Raw genomic sequence first — 10,000 nt, 5'->3', positions numbered from 1 at the left:
TTGGGTTAGGTAAGTAGGTAAGTTAAGTGAATTCTGTATTTTGTAGACCCACACGGTATGCGAGCATTCAAGTGAAGACCAGTTGGTCAATGAGGCAAGCTTCTTTCCCCCCCACTGTAGCAGCCCATGGATGTCAGGATGATATCTTCTAATCTTCCAACCATTTAAATATTTCCTTCCCTCCTTGGTTGTGAGAACTGTTTTCCTGGCAGCCAATACTCTGTGCTATTCTATAGCAGGAAACCCGAAACCCAACGTTTGGGAAGACTTTGGCAAGCACTTCCACACCACCTTATCACCACTCCAACCCTCCAGGCGGAGAAAACAAGACAATTAGATGAAGGGAAACGTATCAGAGTTTCCCCTTTTCCGGAACAGGCCGTCACCGAGCGACAGTTATTTAATAGAACAAGCTGAGGTTTTAGGTGTGGAAACAGACACCGCTAGGTAGGGGCCTGGAAGTCAGAGGAGGTAGGGAGGGAGGAGGGATTATAGAGGGATGGAAGAGGAAGGAGGGATGGAAGAGGAAGGAGGGATGGAAGAGGGAAGAGGGAGGGAGGGATGGAGGGAGGGATGGGAGTGGGAAGGAGGGAGGGAGGGAGGGATGGGAGTGGGAAGGAGGGAGGGAGGGAGGGATGGGAGTGGGAAGGAGGGAGGGAGGGATGGGAGTGGGAAGGAGGGATGGAAGGGGAAGGAGGGATGGGGAGGGGAAGGAGGGATGGGGAGGGGAAGGAGGGATGGGAGGGGAAGGAGGGATGGGAAAGGGGGAGGGAGGGATGGGAAGGGGAAGGAAGGATGGGGAGGGGAAGGAGGGATTGAAGGGGGAAGGAGGGATGGGGAGGGGAAGGCAGTAGGGAGTGAAGGACGAAGGGAAGGTAGTAAGTAAGTATTAAAAGAGGGATGGAAAGGAGGAGGAGGGATGGAAGGTTAGGATGGAAGGATTGAGATAAAGGGGCAACGAAGGAAAATAGAAAGGACACACGGTAGGGAGGAAAGGAGGGACGGATGGTTTAATGGAAGGAGATGAGGAAAGGAGGCAGAGAAGGATGGAGAAAGGGAATAAGAGTAAATCGGGTGTTGCGGCCGGCAGTCAGTTCCCAGAAGGCCATGGGAGCAGATCGAGACGCCATGGTAATAAAAGAACATGAGGCATACCACTTCCTGATCCAATGCTGCAGCGTGTGTGTAGCTGGCCCACCCACAACCCGCATTGTACCCTGTGTGTGTGTGTGTGTGTGTGTGTGTGTGTGTGTGTGTGTGTGTGTGTGTGTGTGTGTGTGTGTGTGTGTGTGTGTGTGTGTGTGTGTGTGTATGTGTGCGTTTCATTGTACACATTAGCTGCACAACTTGCTTTAACGAACAGAAATATACCTGTACACACTCGCTATACCATGTGGATGTTTGGTATACCAATTTTGCTTCTCTCTCTCACACACGCACACGCACACACGCGCACATACACACACACACACACACACTCGCGCACAACCATCGACCACACGCTGCGCCAGATATTGCAGTGAGGCCATAAAAAGCTCTGCCTTCATGATGGTTTTAAACACACACAATTCTTCCACTCCACACTCATTAATGTCCATGCTAACATCCATGTAGCCCCAGCTCCATACGCTCCATAGATCACAGCTCGGCCTCGCCGGGAGAGGAGGGCTGGGGGCTTAATGTCCCTCTGTGGTTCCCTGGTGATATTGGTATTATTAAGAACACATTGGACCAAGCTCGTGATATGTGATCTGTCACTTTTATAGTGTAGCTTTTTTGATAATAACACCCGGTGTCACGCTGGCTTAGAGCAAGGCTTTATTCACATCATGTTGAGTCCGCTTGGGATTAGTTGGTTCCTCAATAAGACATCACCTAATGGTTTTAGATGGATATCGATGCTAACTCTCAGTGCGAAATAGAGAGTAGAGAGTAGCAAAGCATCTTTTGGCACATTACCGTTATCTATAGTCTTATCTTAACCAGATTAGCAGTGTCATGTCTAACCTCTACTTTATCCCGTTTATATCTTCAATTTATTTTGACAATTGCTTATTTTTCTTAAAGAATGCTCAGCAAATCTTTTGCTTACCATCAAACAACACACTAATGCTTGCATAGTATATTACCTCCCATCAACAAGATGGAAATCTATTTATCTTCCTTGAAAGAAAAGGTTTTACTTTTACATCACACAGACGCACACAGCCACACGTGTGCAAGACGTCTCCCGTCAGTCTGTCCGTCAGTGCCTATTAGCCCGGAGTGGTTCCATACGGGACAGGAAACAGAGGTGGAGGTGGACATGCTCGGAGCTAACGAAGCGAGCCGCCGAAGCTAAAGATGGCGGCCCTCTTTAACTTCAGCGTCTCGGGATGGGGGGGTAAAGAGGTCGGGGGCTGGTGGGTTGTCAGGGGGTGTTTTGGGGGTGGGGGAGGGGGGGGGGGGGGGGGGGGTGTTTGGAAGGATCCCCTGGCTGCAGCTTCGCTCACCGCTGGACCCAGATGAAAGGAACCAGGCAGTGTTTGGGGGAAGAGAGAGAGAAATTGTTGATACACTGCTCTCCGCTTCCTTGCGTTCCCTCCGGGGGTCTGTATTGCAAACAGAGACACGGCTCCTCCAGTTAGAGCCGGATCTGATGGCTCTTAATGTGCGAGCATGTTCTGCCGTTTAACCCCTCAAACCACACGGACCGCTTCTTATCACCCCTCTCTCTCTCTCTCTCTCTCTCTCCCGCCTTCCCTCTTTCCCTTCCCTCTCTCTCTCCTTCTCTCTCTCTTGTCTTTCGTTCTCCCTAGCATGCACTTTCACTATATCTTTCTTTATTTTTCAACACTGTCCACTTCCACACACTTGGCATCAGTTTAGTCACACCCACACAAAAAACACAAACCCACGCACACACATATGCACATGTACATACGTGGGTGAACACACATTGAGAGGCTGGGTTTGGCAGGTCCTCCGTGGCTGCTGTTGGCAGGCCCCCACGATGGCTTTGGAGCATTCCGACATTTCAGCCATTTTCATTTTTCCAGAGCAGCCCGCATTGGCAGCTTTCATCTGAGCGTACGTACGGATGGATGTATGGACCAATGAACGGACGGATATGGATCGAGCCCTTGATGGAAAAGACAGATTAATGGGTTCGGTGTGGAGTGATGTGTGTGTGTATGTGTGTGTCTGTCTGTGCGTTTGTGCCTTTGTATATATGTATATGTGTGTGTGTGTGTGTGTGTGTGTGTGTGTGTATATGTGTGTGCATACATGCGGACGTGCTTGTGTGCACAATGCGTGCATGCATGTCTATGCATGGTGTTAGTACATGTATGTGAGGGCATGGGTGTGTGAGGTGGCGCATGACACACACACACACACACACACACACACACGCGCACACACTCACACACGCGCACACACACACACACACACACACACACACACACACACACACACACACACACACACACACAATGGATGAGCAGTATTTTGACGGGAGTTGCGAGACCCACAACTGGGGTTGTGGCTTGAGGTTTCAGAACAGCAGAGTCCTATATGAGACTCTTCAGCCTATGGATGGCTCTATTTTTTCACCCAGGGCTTTGGTGAGGTCAGGGGTAGGGGCGGCGGGGGGGGGGGGGGGGGGGGGGGGGGGCAGGAGGAGACGTAGCACTGAGTCCGTCTTGAACCACCAGCCGGGGCTGCGTGGCGCGCTGCAGTCGGAGCCTCCGTCGGAGGGCCTGCGCTACTCAGAGCACCGTGTTTGTGGTTTGTTTCACTTCCTCATCCGGCCGGGGGGGGACAAGGTCTTGATTGTGGAAAATATGTTCATCCTTTGTTTACCGAGCGAAGCACTTTCTGGTGCCGCAATCCTCGCAAAATCTCACCGCAATGAGTTCATTTGGTGCCTTTTATTAGCCGAATGACCTTTAATTAGAGAAATTCTCTCACTTCTCCCCCATTTACTGCATTTTACAGGTTTAGCTTTTTCTTTCTCTGACTCGACACCTCAAGAGTGAGCACAAACGAGGGCCAAGCTCTGCAGGCTAGAAGCCCCGCGTCGCAGAAACGCTTGGTAAAACCCCGGTAAGAAAATAAGGGCAACGATTGCAACCGTTGCTATAGAGTTGGAACAAAAAACCCTCTTCTGAGAAAGAGAGTGGTGGAAAAAAGGAGCAGTTGAATCATGTTATTTTTCCTTTTGTTTAGGACCCACAGAGCCACTTCAAGAGCCCCTGGTGGTCCAGTCTCAAGGCTGACCAGCAGCCCTTAAAATAAGAAGAAATATGTGTGGGGCCCCGTCTCTGTGTATTTTTAACCTTGTTCGTGGCCAGAGTGTGTCTCCTGGAAATAGTGGCGTTACTCGTGCGGATTCCGGTACCAGCGGGTGCCCCCCCCCCCCCCCCCCCCCTACAGCCGCATCCACTCCGCTCCCGCTTATCCCAGGGTTGACCCGCGACCCCCCCGCCCGACCCCACGATCAGACAAAGTCTCGGAGTCACTTCACGCCAGGCCTCTCAAGTGGGTGAAGTCTCACCACATTAAAAGCCCCCCCCCCCCTCCCCCCCTCCTCTGTCTCCCCCTTTCGCCTCCAAAATAAAACTTTCAGCTGAACCTCCGGGACCACAAGCCCACCGCACGCAGCCCTGCGGCCCACCCCCCGCCCCCACCCACTCCTCCAACCCCCCACCGCTTCCATCATCTCCCGTCAGATAGGTCCCCTTTTTTTTTGTACGCTTTTGTTTTGTTTTGTTCCTATCTGCTTCATGGCTCTCGTCTTGGCCAAGAAGAAAAAAAGAAACCTTGAGTGAGAGAGAGAGAGAGAGAGAGAGAGAGAGAGAGAGAGAGAGAGAGAGAGAGAGAGAGAGAGAGAGAGAGAGAGAGAGAGAGAGAGAGAGAGAGGGAGAGAGAGAGAGAGAGAGAGAGAGGGAGAGAGAGAGAGAGAGGGAGAGGGAGAGAAAACGAGACGCATCAGAGAGCATAGAGACATTATTCATAGATGGAGTTGCATTGCACTCGTAAAAGCCAGACAAACTGCTATAAAGTGTGTGTGTGTGTGTGTGTGTGTGTGTGTGTGTGTGTGTGTGTGTGTGTGTGTGTGTGTGTGTATGTGTGTGTGTGTGTGTGTGCGTGCGTGTGCGCGTGCGCGTGTGCGTGTGTGCATCAACTGCAGCTTTTTATGGTTGGTGACAAGTATTTTCTCCTTCAAATGAAACAAACAACAATGCATTTTCCTTTGGATCACAATACAGAGCAACACGCTGGGACAAACAGAAATACACAGTGCAACACAGACACATAATAAAAACACACAAGCACTATAAAAATAGAAGAAAATTAGTTTGGTCAGCATTTCTTCTGAGAGTTTCAAGCATTGTATTACTTTTGTGCGGCATTCAAATGTCAGCCGCAACAGTGCAAATAGCGGATTTACACAGTGAAGCGAGTGTGTGTGTGCGTGCATAAGTTTAAAGCGCTTTAACGATTTTGTTGCGAGCGCTTATTCCCCATTAGATGGCTTTGTATCGGCCGTGAAACACACACTCCAACATGACAATATAAAGCGGGGAAAGCGATTGTTGTTGGTAGCAATCAGCCTCTGGAAGATCTGGGAGCGTTGCCGCGGACGCAGGGCGGCGGCGGCGAGTAAAGCAGCTGCAGCGCACATTTCAACATTATCGTACTCGTTAAAAACATTCCGCGTTAATACCCGTTCTGCGTATGGAATAGCTGTGAGATGTCACGCTCCATCATTGCGGAACGTGCACCCGAATGCCTGTAGTGCTGCTTTAAACCAGAGGTGTGGCGGCAGGCGGCAGTGGTCGAACACAAGGCCGTCTGTGTACCGTGTGGGTGTAACCGGGGGCGCTCCAGTTGATATCAGGGTTGGGTGTGGTTTTGTTTGTGGTTGAGCCCAGCCTGTTGGGCACCAGCTCAGGCCTTCATGTCCTGGCCTCTGTCGGCGTGGGGGAGATGGACTGCTGGAGGTCGCTAAGGTCAAAGGTGAACGGGAGAGGCCGTCATGGAACAGAATGGGATATAACGTAACAACGCTTGATCAGAAGGGGATTTGTTGAACGGAAACATTATTTGGATCAAATAAGAAGAAGTAGACATTTAAATCTATATCTCTATATATATTAAAAAAACTATAACAAATGAATAATATGAAGGAAAGAAAACTCAATGGCAGAGTGGAAGCGCCTGCCTGTGTTAAGTCCTCGTTCTCGGAAAATCTCTCGGCGTAACGGGAGATTCGATTCGGCATTTCCCTCTGTGCGCCAGAAACCACAGGGTGACAAAATCCGCAGGGTGTCATAAACGACTGAAGCCGGCGGCGGTGGGGGTGGGGGGGGTTCAGCGTTGGGGGTTGGGGGTTTTGGGTTTGGGTGATCGGTGGACCAGAGTATGCGAGGTTGGCCAAGAAGACGGTTCGATTCCATCTGGTCCCGATAAGGCCTAGTGGGAAACAGATGAGTGTGGTGAGCAAGGGAGGAGAGGAAGGATGGAGCACTGATCTTCCAGTGTGTGTGTGTGTGTGTGTGTGTGTGTGTGTGTATGGGGGGAGGAGGGAGAGTGGGTGTGTAGCACTGTCTGTTCTGCTCCCCTGAAACACACGCCAAAACGCACACCCGCAAACACACCCACGCACATGCACACACAACCTCCCAATCATTTTTGCTTCATACCATCATTCCTCTCCCTCTCTCCCCGACTCTTTCTCCACTCAAAGTGAAGAAAGAGCTGGAGAGAATGAGGGCCGGAGCAAACCCTCTCGTGTACCTCTCCCTGCTCCCCCTTGCACGCTCCCTCCGTCTCTTCCCCTCTTCTGCTTCTTTCCTTTTAACCTGTTTAATATCTCGCCGGGTTCCATCTTTCATCTGTGTGTGCGTGTCTGTGTGTGTGTGTGTGTGTGTGTGCGTGCGTGCGTGCGTGCGTGCGTGCGTGCGTGCGTGCGTGCGTGCGTGCGTGCGTGCGTGCGTGCGTGCGTGCGTGCGTGCGTGCGTGCGTGCGTGCGTGCGTGCGTGCGTGCGTGCGTGCGTGCGTGCGTGCGTGCGTGCGTAGGTGTTATCCCACCGAGCACTTCCTCTTAATATAAGCGGGGTCCCGCCAGATGCACTTAGCCTCGTATGCCGGTGTGAGCTACAGCAGACGATAAGGTGGTGGTGGTGGTGGTGGTGGTGTTGGTGGTGGTGCACGTGGGCACACATGTTCAGGCCTCTTCCTCACACACAACACACACGCTACGTAAGGCTTGCTGGGTGTGTGTAAGACATACACACCTGAATACACACCCATGCGTCCATCACAGGACAGGGATCAGGACAGGGAATTCAGCAGTTCTGATGTCAACAATCCACCTTCTTCTGGGGGGAGACGGCACAGAGCCTGAGACAGAAACCATCAAATGCAAGCGGAAGAGTTAAGCCTTGTGTCCTGTTTGCTAAGGAGATGTTCTACCAAAGAAAACAAGTTCATCCGAGGGGATCAGGCTTTCAGACGGGGATTTTAATAAGTAAATCCCAAGAGTGGACAATCTACACAGTGTTGATTTGAAACATTTAGAAAAAAAAATGTTTGCGTTTCGGGCCAGTCGAGTTTGAGTTCGCCAATCACGAGTTCGCCAATCGCGCTTACAGATCCGCACTTCCAGCCTCACGATTGGTTGAAACTAAGATGAAACGAGGAAAGTGAACCCCCCCGTCCACCTAGATGTGGGATGGTCTTCCCTCAGACTTATTCATCTAAAGTCTGATTTGTGAGACTTCCTCAGACCCAATGTTGGACAGCGACTCTCTAGCGAGGCTATGTTGTATTTAATTCCCTTTCTGGAAGCTGTCAACTCCCATCATGCTCTTTGTCTGTGCTGGCAGCCAGGAGATGACGAAGCATGTGTCTAGGAGCAGCAGCGCTGAACACCAAATAAAAGTGCGTTCCAGAGAGAGCGCTCCTCCCTGTATCCATTTAGGTATTCTTTCAGTTCTCGGAGAAACGTAATGTTTGTATCACTATCTATTCACGCTCGCCTGGATATTGAGATTGAGATGTAATGACAGTGATGCGGAGCTGGTGGTAGGAGTGTGAAAGCATCCTGGTATTATTTAGACATGTGTGCGTGTGTGTGGTGGGGGTGTGTATGTGTGTGAAACAGTGTGTGTGGTGTGTATGTGTGTGTGTGTGTGTGTTTGTGTGTGTGCGTGCGTGTGTGTGTGTCGACAATCAAACTATGAACTGATGTTTTCCTTTCAAAGATGGGAACAACCACACCAGATCAAATCATGTTTCAGACACTATGGTGAAAAACTCTATTTAGGAATAGTAGCTGTACAGGCAATATTCCACGATAATAAGCAACAGGAATATTCCACACACGCCACAGCCTCCATGTGTGTGCAATGCATGCATGATAAGCGTATCCAAGCGGCACATTGTGCGCGTTGGACGGTTCTTCATAAGCCACACTAAACTCTTACATTTCATAAAGCGTGACAGCCAGAAATGTCGAGCGTGCTTCCCTTTAAAGTGTCAAACCGTTCCCCCAGCCCGGCGTAAATCTGGGACTTCCTTATAGCCGGGCGACAAATTGGAACGCGGCCGATGAAATGACACAGTATATTATTGAGAAGAACACATAGCTCAAGGGCTAATGCGCTTAAGTGACATTTGATTAGGAGGGTTTTGGGGAAAAAGGCTTTCATGCTAAGGCCAACTCTGCTGCCGGCTGGCCCACTTTATGCAAACCATCCGGGGATCGTTTCCAGTAGCTCTGGTAGCAGGGGCTGACAGTGTGTGTGTGGGTAATAATGACATTATGTATTTTTTTTCCCCAAGAGCAGAGTTTAGTCAAAGGCTTTTCCTCCTTAAGATGGATGCCCTGATAGGGCTGAACAGCAGAGCTGACATATGGGGCTAATTGAAGATTTTCTTTTGCTGCTTCCCGTTTTGATTAAAGGTGATAAACGGTTGGATTGTGTGTGTCTGTGTGTGCGTGCTTGCATGTGTATGTGCATGCGTGTGCGTGTGTGTGCGTGTATGCATGCCACAAAGGGCCATGACATGGGATGTATTTTTCTGAAGACGTTGGTTTATTAGCTGTCTGATGAAACAGGCCCCTGAGGGCCCCTGAAGACAGCATGGAGAGCAAAACATTACGCACGCCAAACCCATCCGCTGGAAGCAGCATTTAACCATTCACAATACTGTCACACACAGGATCAATCCATTGAAAGAGCACCAATTTGTACTTTGAGCATGGTCTGACTGGTCAAACGTTAAAAAGTAATTCTTAAACTGTAATTAACCCCCGGGACACAGATTTGTCAAAATAACTTAAAGTGTGGTTTTCCTGACACATTACAACATTCTACCCCTCAGAGCAGAGAAAGAGAGAGTGGGAGAACGCGAGAGCAAAAGACATTGAGATGGAGAGAAAAACCAGAGAGAGAGGGGAGTGTGCACTGTTTCCAATGCCTGTGTTCCAGCCCTCTGCTCTGAAATGAACCGGGCGTTGAATGAGTAGGGTGGGGGTTAGGGTGCTGTGGGCTCGTGGGGGTTCAGGGGGTCAGGGGAATCTGTCACAGCGTGAAATGTAACGCTTTAAATGGGTTAATGTTAATGAGTTAGTCTGAAATCAAGCATCTCTATTCATGTACAAATGAATGAATGTATTCATTTATACCCATACGGTGCTGACACATGGCGAGGTGCGCTAGGAGAAGGAGGGTTCAGGGTTCCCCAGAAGGCTCATGTAGGAGATTCCCCATCACGAGGAGGTAAGGGGAAGGCCTCCTGCTCAGGGGACCCCAGTGCTCGTGCACTCACACGCTGCACGACTCCCTGTTACCTCTCACTGTGTTTCACAGCGTCTCTCTCCTGTTCTGTGGCCGTGCTTATTCTGGATGGGTCCGTGTGGGTCAGCGCACCAACAGGGCACGGGACGGGTGGGAGGGGGGGGGGGGGGGGGGGGGGGGGGGCGGAGGGGGTGGGAGCAGTGGTGTGC

At 50.6% G+C, this 10,000-nt stretch overlaps 1 protein-coding gene across 13 annotated transcripts in view; it reads left to right on the top strand.

Moving 5' to 3' along the window:
- The window catches only part of dync1i1a (dynein cytoplasmic 1 intermediate chain 1a), a 54,160-nt gene that overhangs the window by 30,297 nt on the left and 13,863 nt on the right, over positions 1-10,000 (top strand). The gene's annotated exons all lie outside the window — the stretch shown is intronic.

Source organism: Gadus morhua, chromosome 22 (genome assembly GCF_902167405.1).
Source record: "Gadus morhua chromosome 22, gadMor3.0, whole genome shotgun sequence".
NCBI classification, from domain to species: domain Eukaryota; kingdom Metazoa; phylum Chordata; class Actinopteri; order Gadiformes; family Gadidae; genus Gadus; species Gadus morhua.
Note: the sequence above shows the minus strand (reverse complement) of the source record. Positions and strands in the feature narration are given on the sequence as shown.